This window comes from Carassius auratus, chromosome 35 (assembly GCF_003368295.1).
Source record: "Carassius auratus strain Wakin chromosome 35, ASM336829v1, whole genome shotgun sequence".
Taxonomy (NCBI): Eukaryota; Metazoa; Chordata; class Actinopteri; order Cypriniformes; family Cyprinidae; genus Carassius; species Carassius auratus.
Window position 1 is genome coordinate 5109885 of NC_039277.1, and position 14240 is coordinate 5124124.

At 38.0% G+C, this 14240-nt stretch overlaps 1 protein-coding gene and 1 pseudogene across 1 annotated transcript in view; both read right to left on the bottom strand.

Annotated features, from left to right (window-relative positions):
- The window catches only part of LOC113054107 (exosome RNA helicase MTR4-like), a 6185-nt gene extending 5326 nt beyond the window's left edge, over window positions 1-859 (bottom strand). The window contains exon 1 of the mRNA XM_026219427.1: window positions 820-859. The gene's annotated coding sequence lies outside the window, so the exon portion shown is untranslated. The remainder of the gene's footprint in view (window positions 1-819) is intronic.
- The window catches only part of LOC113053893 (exosome RNA helicase MTR4-like), a 23965-nt pseudogene extending 9885 nt beyond the window's left edge, over window positions 1-14080 (bottom strand).
- Window positions 14081-14240: the final 160 nt, after the last annotated feature.

A 14240-nucleotide genomic window follows, 5' to 3' on the forward strand; every position in this document is an offset into this window, starting at 1 on the left:
GACCCCCAAACTCTGAATTCAAGCCACAGTACACAGTGAAGACAGTGAAGCATGGAGGTGCAAGCATCATGATATGGGCATGTTTCTCCTACTATGGTGTTGGGCCTATTTATCGCATACCAGGGATCATGGATCAGTTTGCATATGTTAAAATACTTGAAGAGGTCATGTTGCCCTATGCTGAAGAGGACATGCCCTTGAAATGGTTGTTTCAACAAGACAATGACCCAAAACACACTAGTAAACGGGCAAAGTCTTGGTTCCAAACCAACAAAATTAATGTTATGGAGTGGCCAGCCCAATCTCCAGACCTTAATCCAATTGAGAACTTGTGGGGTGATATCAAAAATGCTGTTTCTGAAGCAAAACCAAGAAATGTGAATGAATTGTGGAATGTTGTTAAAGAATCATGGAGTGGAATAACAGCTGAGAGGTGCCACAAGTTGGTTGACTCCATGCCACACAGATGTCAAGCAGTTTTAAAAAACTGTGGTCATACAACTAAATATTAGTTTAGTGATTCACAGGACTGCTAAATCCCAGAAAAAAAAATGTTTGTACAAAATAGTTTTGAGTTTGTACAGTCAAAGGTAGACACTGCTATTTTTTTGAACACACCCCTTTCAACTAATTGCCCAATTGCACAGCCTTAAGAGTGTGCATATCATGAATGCTGGGTCTTGTTTGTTTTCTGACAATCTACTGAACCTACTGGTAACTTGTTTGCCACGTAGCAATAAAAAATATACTAAAAACCTTGATTATTCTGGTTAGTCACATTGTACTGCTATTATTTTGAACAATACTGTACGTTAATACCTTGACATTTTTCTTCTTATTGAAATTGACGACTTAACCCCTACAGAAATCCAGATCTTCTTTTTTCACCTGGATATGAAAAACCCAAAGAGTGTTTAGCATATTCAGCGTCTCAACAAACCAACAAGAGCAAGTCTGTGACCACTACAACTTGCTATTTTGAATTGGATGAAACATTAAGAGTATGGACACGTACCCTGACCAGTCTGCCCGACTGCAGGAAGGGCAGGCAATATCTAGGCTTGTGAATAATCTCCTCGATTTCTTTGCCTAGTTTGGCCAGCTGCTGACGGATCTTGTAGTAGGTCACCACGCTCTCTTCATTAGGGATTCGTATTGCATTATACTACTCCTCAAGCTTTTTCATCTCTGTGGCAATCACACAAAAAGAAATGAAGAAAAGAATGAAAAAAATAATAATTTCCAAGTAGTTCTGAAAGCTGTGACAACCCACTCACTCACATGTACAAGCAAAGCTAGTTTTAACCAAAAGTTGTGTTGTTCTAAACGCACGACTAACAGGCTTTTCGACTAAATGAAGAAGATGACATTCTGAAGAATGCTCCTGCTGCTCTTTTCCACAGATGACTACACAATGGTGAATAAAAGATTACAGAACTGTAACTATGAGAAACATTGCTTTGAATCACGACAGTTCTTACTCTCCACAACACCAGGCACGGCTCTGTAGTGCTGGAATCGGTTGTAGGTCAGGTGAAACGCACTGTCCAGAGGATCCGCAGAACCCTACAAGAATAAAAGATGCTACTGAATAAATCATGAATATGACATGAATCCAACACAATCCAATGACACCCATTAAAACTGAGAAGGCGCTACTAGTCTATTCATTTTAATGACCCTGCTTTCCTAGTATTCTCCTGGAAACTTTACAGCAAAACCATGATGAAATACAATTTGAATTCAGTCAGGAAGCATTGAGCAATACTTTAAAGGACCCAAGCAGAGATGGGATGCTTCAGAGGAGGGATCGGGAGTCCACAGGGACGAATCTTGGCAGGCAGGAGTGTGAGACCAACAGCACTTATGGACTTCATGTTAAAGAGTGCTGTAATAACAGCCCCTTACAGAGGGTGCCAAGGCTTCGACGGGGATAATGGGTTTAGGATCAGAGGGTTTTTGCGTCAGTGTGTTGGCTGTCACCTGAACAAAAACGTCTGGAGAAATGCTTTACTCATGCAGCTCACGCAAAATTTTAATCAGTCATCATTTTCATTACAGTGTGTTACCTTCAGTAACTGTTTGCCCACCGCTGGGCTGATCTTCTCATCCACCATGAATGTGACTATTCCCCTCTCGTCCATTCCTCTTCTGCCGGCACGTCCTGACATCTGGATATACTCTCCAGAGGTGATCTAATGTGCAGGGTTTGAGGAAAAAAAAATTACTTTACTGCAGTGTGTGGGGGGAAACAAATAATGAAAAACTGTTTGTACTTTAAAAAGGATAAAAATAAAAAAACCTGCAAAAACATGTTAATTGGTTAAACATACCTTAGCATATAATTCTTTAGCAGTATAGTATGCATCATTTTACAGTAAACATAATTTTTGAACATTGTCTACAAAATCTAATTATACTGAACAAGGCAATGTATGCAGTTAATAGTAAAATTGAGTTATTTACAGTAAACCAACTGTAAAAGAACAAACCCAAAAGTGTGGTGCATCACATTCACTTATTTTTGTTATCGATTATTCCCGTTTTTTTCCATTTTATGTTTAGTGTTTATATAAATCTTGTAGTTAATGAAACATATGGCTATGAAACTCTAAAATGACCAGGGATACGTTAACAAGAGATTATTTTATTTCACGCTAAATCTATTTAAAGTCACTTGCCCTACATTTAAAAATAAAGGTTTTTAAAAGATGTCTTCTGACTGCAATTTGATACAGAAATACATTAAAATAGTATTAGTGAAATATAATTACAAGTTTTCCAGTTTTCAGTGTCCCATGATCCTCCAGAAATCATTCAAATATGCAGATTTGGTGCTCAATTATATTCAGTATATACGGCACTGATACATCAATCTGGCACCATGTAACGTATCAGCACATTCGTTTGGCAAACATTGTTTTTGCCTGATAACCCCTCCTAACCTTCCTCTGCTATATTACAGCAACCCACCGCTGACCCCAGATCAGTTTCATCTTCTATTAACTGCTAAACGTCCCAGAGAGGGGTTCAGTGCCTGCGAACAGTTAACCAAAACCTCGAGTGTTTGTTTTCTGGCAGACTCATGGATACCAGATGTTTCTTACAAAACGTTTTTGATGGCAGCTTCCATCGCTCACTCGCTCTCTGCCGAAGTCTAAAACCCAAGGGCCTCTTTTATTCACGACAGCTTGAGTCATTGCCTCACACTCACGCAAACAATACGTGGCAGCTTGGACGGCACTGTTCCTCGACCCCGTGTCCTCTCTGTGCAGCGGTGGACGAAGAGGCAAGGAAATGCATTTGGAAAATTGATTAGTGATTACTGTGAGAAGCAGGACAGAGGATAACTTTCGTGGTTTACCCAGCGGAAGTCTTTGCCGTCAAACTTGCGGGCACTGGTGAAGAGCACGGTTCTTGCAGGCATGTTGATTCCCATGGCAAACGTTTCTGTTGCAAACAAGGCCTACAGAAGGACAGAAAGATAGATGTTGAAAACTTTGGCATAGTAGGAGTACCCCCCGGCCTGCGAGGGGCGATGGGGGTATGTGACAAGTGGGGCGGGGCCGAGGGATGTGGGAAAGAGCGAGGCCGGTGGAGTGATTGGGAAATGAGCGACACCTGCGACCCACCACCGGTTTCGAGTCCCACAGAGGAGATGGAAGGATGAAAAACTGGAGCGACGACAGTGAAGGACGAGAGAGGACCAGGCCTGGGCTTTTAGTTGTGTTTGCTTTTTATTTGTGCGCATCAGTCGTCTGTGAGGGGCTGATGCGCTGTTTTGTGTTTATTTTTGTAATTAAAGTTTCATTTTGTTTGTCCGCCGGTTCCCGCCTCCTCCTTCCCGATGATTACGAAGGTAATATTATTACACCAACATTACACAAAGGTGCTTCCAGTCACTTGAAGGGTCTCACCTTTATCAGCCCCTCAGAGAACAGGATCTCAATGGTCTCTTTCGGGATCGGGAGCAGGCCGCCATGATGAATACCAATTCCTCTCTTCAGCAACGGCAGAACATGCTCCACCTGTTGGGAAACGATCCCAATTAATCACACACTGCTTCAGGACTCTTCCAGGTCACGTTAGCACTGCGTTTAATCACAGCTCAGGCAGATTAGCATAGTGTAGCTAATCAAGACCAGCTTAAACCCTATTAACACCAAGACCATGAACAAAAAGTACAACATTTTCAAGCAATGGGTCACCTAAAAATGAAACGTCAGTCTCGGTTTACTCGCACTTACTTCCTTGAATGGAACTCAAACAGTCTGAGCCGATCTCAACCATATAATGAGAGATAATGGTAATTCACAGCTGTGTTGTTTCGGGCCTCCCGTGCTTTCAATCTGTGGAAAAGAGCAGCTTTGACGTTCTCCTTTCTCCAAAATAAGATGCTTTTTATTTTCTTTATTTCATTTTATAATAATATACACCTTTACAAACAATTAATGAATCTAAATGAGAATATATGGATTTGAAAAATTACATATTCCATAAAAAAAAGCAGATTAATGAATGTAGTGGTTAGCGTCATGTGGTTACATTTTATCTACATATATCCAGCTATAATAATTAGAATACATTTATAATCACTATTACTAGTACTAATAAAATGTTATTATGACTTATTAATTACATAACTTCGATATTAAAAATTAATTAGATGATAATAATTTTCATAAATTACATATTTTTCAAAAACAAGATGGAATAATTTGTGTATCAGGGAAGTAGAAATACCCACAAAGACAAATCTGGGTCAGAAGCATAAGGAGCCCAGAATAAGTCATTGAGAACAAAGGGTCAAGTTGAAGGATGGGCTGTTCCTCATAAAGGCAACATTTACACAAACAGCATATCTGAACTAGTCCTGTAATCGCTCATCCTCCAACAGCAGGAGTTCTGATGGAGGATCGGTTTATCTTCACACTGACAGAGCAGCGTGATCTGAGACCAGCACCTCTACTGCATGAGTACGAGCCAAACACTGCTGTCCTGCAATGTGGGAATGGATGACGGCACTGTTGAGATGCAGAAGTGGAGGAGTAACAGGAGAACCCAAAGAGAGAGTGCAACGTTTTACGAGCCTCTTGAAACCATTTTGGGATTTGCTAAAACAGCCAGACACCTCAAACAAGTTTAACACGTTCTGCCTGACTTTACTGTGGTTTGTGCAGCAGACCTTCAATTAACAAAGCAACCGCTTACAAGTTTAAGTGAATATTTTGCTAAAAGAGTAAACCTCACAAATTTGGATGTTAATAATGGTAAACTCTTTAACATATTTAAAGCTTAAGGTGGTACATGTGAAAAACATTTTAGGGTATTCAACCATATGAAAATAGATTTATAAGCAATTTTGTGTTTGGTGTAATTTACTACTAAATGTCACCCAAAAATTTCAATTCTTATTAATATATCTGGCTTGTTAAAATACATCCCACTGGACAATGACTTGCATTTCACAGTGTCCCTGTGCTGCTGTTAAAAGACTTGAAACATTTTCATAATTTATTTTAAAGGAAAGCATGGGCTGTTGAAGTTAGCTTGTTGTAAAGCAGCATGTTGGTAAGAAACAAATCAAGGCATTTTAACTTTAAACGGTGACAAAATCTGCCCACATATTTGTTTAGAACTGAACTGTTTTCACTTGTAAGCTGTGCTTGACCTGTGCATATCTCTCTGGATTACGGAGAAAGTAACATTATGGAGAGAGGACTCATATTTTAGAAAGAAGCAGGGGTTTGAAGTTATAAACATCTTAATGACTGGATTGGTGTGGATTATTTGTGGATTACTGAGATGTTTTTATTAGCTGTTTGGATTCTCATTTTGACGGCACCCACTCACTGTAGAAGATACATTGGTGAGCAAGTGATGTGAATACATTTTTTCTCCAAAACAGTTCCTGTGAAGAAACTGTGCAATATTGAAGAAAAATGTGATTTACGATACCTTGTTAAAAAATGTGATATTCGATATGCAATACTATATAGATTAAAGTGTGTAAAATTTCAATTATATTTAAAAGTGAAAATTCTATAACTAATTTGATTCACACTCTTTCTTGGAAAAGAATCACTATAACTTTTGAAAGTGACCAGCATTGGTTTAGCATTACATAAAAAGTAAATGTCACAAATCAGAAAATTTCATTTTAACATCAATGTGAACATACAAACATGCTCTGTCTGAAACTGTCTCTGTGTGTGCGTGTGTGCTTTGCATGTGCGCGGCAGAACTGAAGAGCGGCTGTGCGAGGTGCATGTGCGGCAGAACTGAAGATCCGGTTACATCGAATGATTTGTTCGTGAACCGGATATGACAGACTGCTTTGTTTTGAACTCTCTCACAACAGACACGGAAGAGAAGACAATGCTGAATAAAGTCGTAGTTTTTGTTATTTTTGGACCAAAATGTATTTCCGATGCTTCAACAAATTCTAACTGACCCTCTGATGTCACATGGACTACTTTGATGATGTTTTTCTTACCTTTCTGGACATGGACAGTAGACCGTACACACAGCTTCAATGGAGGGACTGAGAGCTCTCGGACTAAATCTAAAATATCTTAAACTGTGTTCCGAAGATAAACGGACGTCTCACGGGAACAGCATGAGGGCGAGTTAATGACAAAATTTTGATTTTTGGGTGAACTATCCCTTTAATGAGTAAACCGTTGAATCAACCGGTTCGTTATAAATGGTCGTTTTTATAAATGGCTCACTGAATCATTGACTCATTCAAAAATGAATCATTTAGTAACGAAAGACTAAATGTTATGTGTTGTAGAACTATTTTTCTTTACCGAAATGGAGCAAAAATGATCCATAATGTGTCTAAAATGTCAGTTAATATTACTTGTTTATTTAAATAAAGTTGTATAAAATCAATATCACATTTGCAATCGAGTTGAAAGTCAGGAAAACACTCCTGCTCGTGTAATGTTGCATATTTTATATAGAATATTTATCTTTTTTTCTACCGCAGTATGTTTGTTTCTGCTGTGATTATCCACCTTTCTCCTGATGTAAAAATGGGCACCGCCATTTGTAAATTCTCTGGGTAAAGCTTCCGGTCTTCTATTTTTAGCTGTACAAAACAGTTCATTTTGCTGCTTGATATTGACAATTGATGGGTCCTATCATATTTTAATCTGTTATCTTAATTAAGAACACACTGGTTTGTACCGCAAACTTTTTTTTTACTGTTAACTGCACGTTGTTATTCTCCTCACGGCTAATGAAACTGAAGTCTCACCCATAGGCTTACTTCCGCGTTGAGGAAAAAGGTGGATAGTGTTGATTTCTCTGCGAGTCAGACCGGATGCATGCGCCTCAACTGACGAGACCTCGAGTCAATACTGTCAATACATCATCCGTTATTATTAGTCTCCGGTTTACACTGAAAGTAATATAATCTGAATCATTTTTGCCGAAGTTTCGGTGCTGCCCTAGTAATTGTTTGTTATTAAAATTTTGATCAGGTTACTTGCCCCTTCACAAAATCCACTTGTCCCGGACAAGCGGAAAAGCAATAATGTCGAGCCCTTCAACACATAATTTATCAAAAGCATTTTTAAACTAATTTCGTGAATTCTTAACATTTTATGTATTTATTACTTCACAAATAATAGATTTTTGGGAAGTTGTACCAAATGACTTAACTTTTCCAAGTCACAAAGTAACAAAGTCAAACTGTCTGATATTTTAAGAGACTGAATGAGCTCATGAGGGTCTACAGGGTTCCTCTTTATTTCCTATCGTTTCTGCACACTGGTTGCACCACATGACACCTGGACATTTTTGACATCATTCTCCTCCTATAATTATTTAGCTGTTTTATGCATGACCATACGGTCAGGTGCATTTTATTGTTTGCATTTAGCATTATTTTTTCTGTTACGTCAACAAAACAGCAGACCAGCCAGTTGAGAACCTACATGTAGACCAATACAAGTGTCTGAATATCCCAACATGGCCACAACATTACTTCAGACCACAATATCTCTGCATAAACAACTCCTCAAAAGATTAGAAACGCAACTTCACTTGTGCATGCTGGAAATGATGAAAATGTGCTGGAAACCCTCTATAAAATCACACTTGAGCTGGAAAGCTCTGATGATGTGTGCTCTGACAGAGCCAATGAAAACCCTCTCCCCACCTCAAGCAAGACTCGCAAAACAGTAACAGCTGTGCGGATGACTGCTAGTGCAGGCCGAAGTGCTCACCCATACACCATCAAAGCCCAAAGACTTCAAGTCTTAAGTCCACGCTATTTCAAAACACGCAACACTTCTAGGTGCATCACATCAGTCACCTTAAAAACTAAATCCAATTAGGTCTTGCAAATCGAAGCAGTATGGGAAGTGGTAACCCTTTTGAAGATTGTTAAAAGTTGTGCATGCTGTCCGTTTTCCCACAAGAGAGAACAGAAGACCCGACACGTCAACAGGGCCATGTTCATGTGTTTGGCTTCTGTTTCAAACAAATGAGTACTCGATAAAGAACTCCCGTAACAGTTTCAGAAACGAAAAATTCTCCAAAAAGCATCCCAAAGCTGAGCTCATTTCTTTTACGGACTTTTTTGGACATGATTTGCATTCTTTCTTTGTAATTAATAGGAGAGATAAATCGTCATTGCTCCCATATTTGAGCAATAAGAGCGAGATCACCTTCGAGTTCTAAAATGAAAAACAAAGAAATATTTCTTCAAAGAACAAAAATGACATTAATCCTGAACCTAAGAATCAGTCCTTGAAGCTGTGACTGCAAGATATCAATCTAGAACCTTTAAATTAAGTAAGAACAACATTAAGCAAGAAGCATTATTAATTATTATATCATTAATACCTGTGTTGAAATCCAGTTTGGACACCTGCAGTGCGTAAGCCTCTCATTCTTTCTTACTGAAGCTAAAGATGATCACCGGCTGGAAGTTCCTTTTCATGATCATCTTCACAATCTTAAAGACATTGGATGGACCTGAGCGAAAAAACTAATCGAGGGAAAAACCAACAAACAATTCTGAAATACATCAGCCTGCATGTTCCCAACACTTAATAATAATATCCATCAGGCAATACGATCAGAAGTGGACAGTGCCAAAAATAAAAGCATAAATGTGTGACACTGAACACTAATAGTTTATTCACAGTTAAATGTGATCTCAAAAGGAATATTCAATTAAGTACTGCTTATAAATTCATGTTACATTTAAAATACATTTAATTGAAAACGCTTTTGTGTGTTGTTGTTTTTTTTTAAATAACCACTGTGATTTGTTGATACGCCTGACCAGAAGAGGAAGTACATTTTAAAATCAAGCTGAACTTCAGTTCCAGCATAACCTCAAATTGCAGTGACAGGAAGTTAATTTAACTTTAATCAAGCTGAACTTCAGATTCATTGAAATGATGAGGGTTATGCTCAAAACATCATATTTGTGGTGAGTTGAGATGAAGTTTGGGAGTAATGTTTCAGATTGTTTTGTGCGGTTTATTTAAGCACAAGCTGTCAACAACAATCTGTCTCAGCTGGCTATTTGTGACCAGATGACGCAAAACAGATGTTAATATTTGGTGTAAACAGTGCCATATAATCAATATGCAAGATTCACAGCAAATGGGAGTTCATGTGAGGTTAACTATTTATCCGAACTAGTGACTGGATTGAGGGTTTGGGCCCCTCACTGCACAATAATACACAATACAACCCTAAAATGAACATGAATAATATCAGATTACATAAAATGATATTTTCATGTAAAACAGGATATTAAATTAAAAGAACAAAATGCTAGGTCAAATTTACTTTTAATCCTCAGAAATGGATTGGATCTTGAAAGTGGGTGTCAGTTGCTGGATTTAACAACTTTTCTCCTTGGAAATCACTGTTATTTCTGATTTATTATGATGCTGGCTGTTGAATACTAACCTTTGGTTCCACCTTTCGGGTCCCATTTGCCTCCAACACTGCCCCCCGTATCCCCTGCATCCCTCAGGACCAGCATTGCAGTGTTAAAATAGTCTTCTCTGAACTCTCCCTGTCAAGGATAAAAAAAATATGATTATATAACTGCAATGGTAATAGGCATATTTTCTTAAGCTTGTTGCTGCTTGTGGCTTTGAAGTTATGCAACACACACACACACACATCTAGACGTACCACTCTTGAAATGACAGCTCAATACCACACCCATGACAGATAATAGGACACAAATTCCATTCAGTAACACAGAGGACGGCACACACCCGAGATCATACGAGCGTGCATAACTTTCATTTCTGATGACGGAATAAAGGCGTTAATGCAGCTCTCCAAAGCATTCAGCCACTCACGTTCTCATCCACCACAAGGTGGAGTGCGTCTCCTCCTGCTGGAAAGATGTAGAGCTGCAGTGGAGTGGGGCGGTAGTCTGAGTACACCACGTGGCAGGGCTGCAAGTAAACACAAGCAACTATTATGGATGCATTATAGCCCTTACATCAGATGTACCTTAAACTGCACATAGTATTACTATTTATATACTACTTTAGGTAATAATACATGTATACATATCTTCAATTTTCATTTTAATAATGTTATGTGCATTTGATCATTAATTTCTGTTTTTATATATCGATATAGCTGTCATTTATTTGTACCATTTAGTCATTTTGGTATTTAAACTTAAACTTATTTCAACATTTTTAATCTTATGTTTACATTTAGCTTTAATTCCCAAAATCAAGTTTTAGTTAACAATGATAACAACACGGGACAGGAGGTTGTGCCGAGGTGTTGATAGAGCACTCGGGGGTGATTGTTAACATGTTCTGAACTTCTGACTGGACGTTGGTAAAGGTAGTGGTTGCTAGAGTCTTCTGAGCATTTGCGAAGGCATTCTAGGCTGTTGTTAGGTGATCGCTGAAGTGTTCGGAGTGGGTGCTAAGGTGATGATCCACCTGTTTGTGGAGGTGACAGATCCACTCAGCAAACTGCCGAGCGTCGGGAATGGTGGCTGACAGGAACACATGATGCACGTTGTCTGGCAGCAGGATGATGGTTTCCTCCCAGACCATGCCACGCTCTGCAGGTCATGTGACCAGAAAGACACAGAGTCAATGACAGCTGAACAAAATCGTTGTAACCATAGCATCTTCAGTGTTTGGTACCTTCTGTTATTGACCAAAGTCAAATTAAAGCAAACAAAGAGATCCATTGAGTTTTGTCTATGTTTGAAAGGCTGCTTGGCAGAGCGTGCCCTTGAAGGGTTGCCATGTCCACCTAACAGAAGCAACCCTTTTTAAGTGTCTTTGGTCTTGTTGTTTAGACCCGTCTCTTAAAACTATCCAGTTTATGGAGTCAAAGATACTTGAAGTGCAGGATAAAACTCTTGCTGTCTGTTGACGTGCAATAAATATCCAAAGTTATGTACGAACACCTGTCTGTTCTACTCATTTCAACTGACTTGTGAAAACTGCTAAAAAAAAAATAATAATAATTGTCAAAACTGCTAAAAAAAAAAAAAAAAAAAATTCTTTGAAATTTAGCAACTTTTTTTTTTTTTTTACAGTAACGCAAATAGTAACTTTCCCTGGTAAAGACTTACTTTGATTACAGAGTAATTCAGTTACTAACTCGGTTACTTTTTGGAACAAGTAGTTGAGTAACTATAACTAATTACTTTTTTAAAGTAACGTTCCCAACAGTGGTTGTCAGAGGATGTTCAGTAAGGTTTTTTTTTTTATTACCTTAGCTGCTTTTCCAACACGTGGTTTCAGTGGAGTGTATTCCTCGTCTGCAGGAAGAACCACCTGAGAAAGAAAGACTGGGTCACAACATGAACATTAAACAGAGATGGGGTTTTCTCCACTGTGTTTGTGTGTACCTCATGAGTGCAGCCCTCCACGGTCTCCACCTGCTCCGCCTTCACTCTAGGCATGAGCTCTGAAGGACGACACAGATAGAGATGATGGCAATCACTACAGGTCAACCAAGAGTGCACTGTGTCCATAGAGATAACTAAGGCTGGAATACCAAAAACTCAACTGATCGTTTAATGAAATTATTTTTAAAAAATTCACTCAATCTTTATTACAAAATTAACAACAATAATAATAATAATAATGACGACAAAAAAAGGTTTTTATCAATTGTCTAATATATTAAAATAAATTAAAATAGCTGTTTCATGAACTACTGACAAAGGACATTTATTTTTTATAATATTTTTATATCTCGTGCTAATGTTTTTTTGGCTTCTTAAAGTAAAATAATAATAATAATTTTGGAAATGTTAAATAAAAACAAAACAACTGACCTTTTTAAATTATAATTTACCATTTTATTTTTCAGAAAAACTGAAACAGGCTGTTCTTGTGGATTGTAAATCCTTCCTGCCGAATGAATATATACACACACATAATTTTTTTAAATAATGAAACATGTATAATTAAATATTTTTGTAAATAAAAATGTCTGTCAGTTACCAACAAATTTATTTTAATTTAATAAAATTTGTATATTTTACCATGCTATTATGTTTCTTATAGCTTCAAAAAGTTCAGTTGAAAAACAGTAAAACAGGCTTCTCCCATTTCAAGCATAAAACCCTCCAAAACAAAATGAATATATATACAGAGAGAGAGATTAATGCCAATAACTGGCAGTTTCGAAAAGCAACTATTGGTGCAGATTAATCTGTAAAACCAATCAATCAATCCACCTGTACAAGCACACTAAGAAGTATTTCAGACATTCATCAGAAGCAGCATGTAAACAGAAGTAAAGAAATCTTACCTGATCTCCTCAGCTGACACGGTTTCCAGCTTCTGTCTTTTCTCAAGCACCAGCTCATCTGGACCATCATTGTCAGCATCTCTTTTGCGCACAGCTGCTGAATCAACCTGCTGTTTCCTTGCTATATCAGGACTCTTACTGCTAGAGGAAAAGACAACAACGATTCACTCGACATCTGGACATCACCATACCACCATCAGGTGCTCTCCAGGACAGTGAGAAGCGATTTCTAGAGTAATCAGACAGACAGACGAATAAAGGTGTGTTTACATTTGAGTTTTTTTTAACATATTACAGGTGCATCTCAATAAATTAGAATGTCATGGAAAAGTTAATTTATTTCATTAATTCAACTCAAGTTGTGAAATTCATGTATTAAACAAATTAAATGCACACAGACTGAAGTAGTTTAAGTTTTTGGTTCTTTTAATTGTGATGATTTTGGCTCACATTTAACAAAAGCCCAACAACAAATCTCAACAAATTAGAATACTCCATAAGACCAATAAAATAATAATAATAATTCAGTGAATTGTTGGTCTTCTGGAAAGTATGTTGATTTACTGTACATGTACTCAATACTTGGCAGTGGCTCCTTTTGCTTTAATTACTGCCTCAATTCAGCGTGGCATGGAGGAGATCAGTTTGTGGCACTGCTGAGGTGGTCTGGAAGCCCAGGTTTATTTGACAGTAGCATTCAGCTCATCTGCATTTTTTGGTCTCTTGTCTCTCATCTTCCTCTTACCAACATCATGGTCATTTAACCAACTTTTGGTGCTTTTGGCAGTGTGGGCAGTCGGTTTCCAAATGAAATACAAAACCAGCTCTCATCTGAAAAGAGGACTTTGGACCACTGGGCAACAGACCAGTTCTTCTTCTCCTTATTCCAGGTAAGATGCCTCTGACGTTGTCTGTGGTTCAGCAAATTGACACGAGTTTTGCAATTTTAGTTGAATTACTGGAATAAAGGAAATTTTCCACTACATTCTATTTATTGAGATGCACCTGTAAGTTTATTGCGTTTAAGTGAGGCAAGTTCGTTTATTAAAACTTGCACACAAAAACCACTGCATCTTAAAAGAAAGAAACTGTCCAAGTCTGTGGAGGTCTGTTGAGCTGTAATTGATTCCTGAGTTTCTGTGAGCGCGCGTCACGTGTGTTCAGTGCAGCCAGACCAATACTGCATCATCTGAAGATTAGTTCTGCGAAACAATCAAATATCCCGTTCGTTCACCTACCCTGTCTGAGCGGCTGACTTTGGCTTTTTTCCTAAAACCGGACTGTTCTTCATCAGCGCGGCGGAAATTACGTGTGGCGCATCAAACGTGTGAAATGAGCGACGGTAAAAGACAGACGAACAAAAGTACAATAATAATAATAATAATACAAATATAAATGTAAAAAAATCCATAATTTATTTAAGGAAACTGACATTATTTGAGTTTGCAATT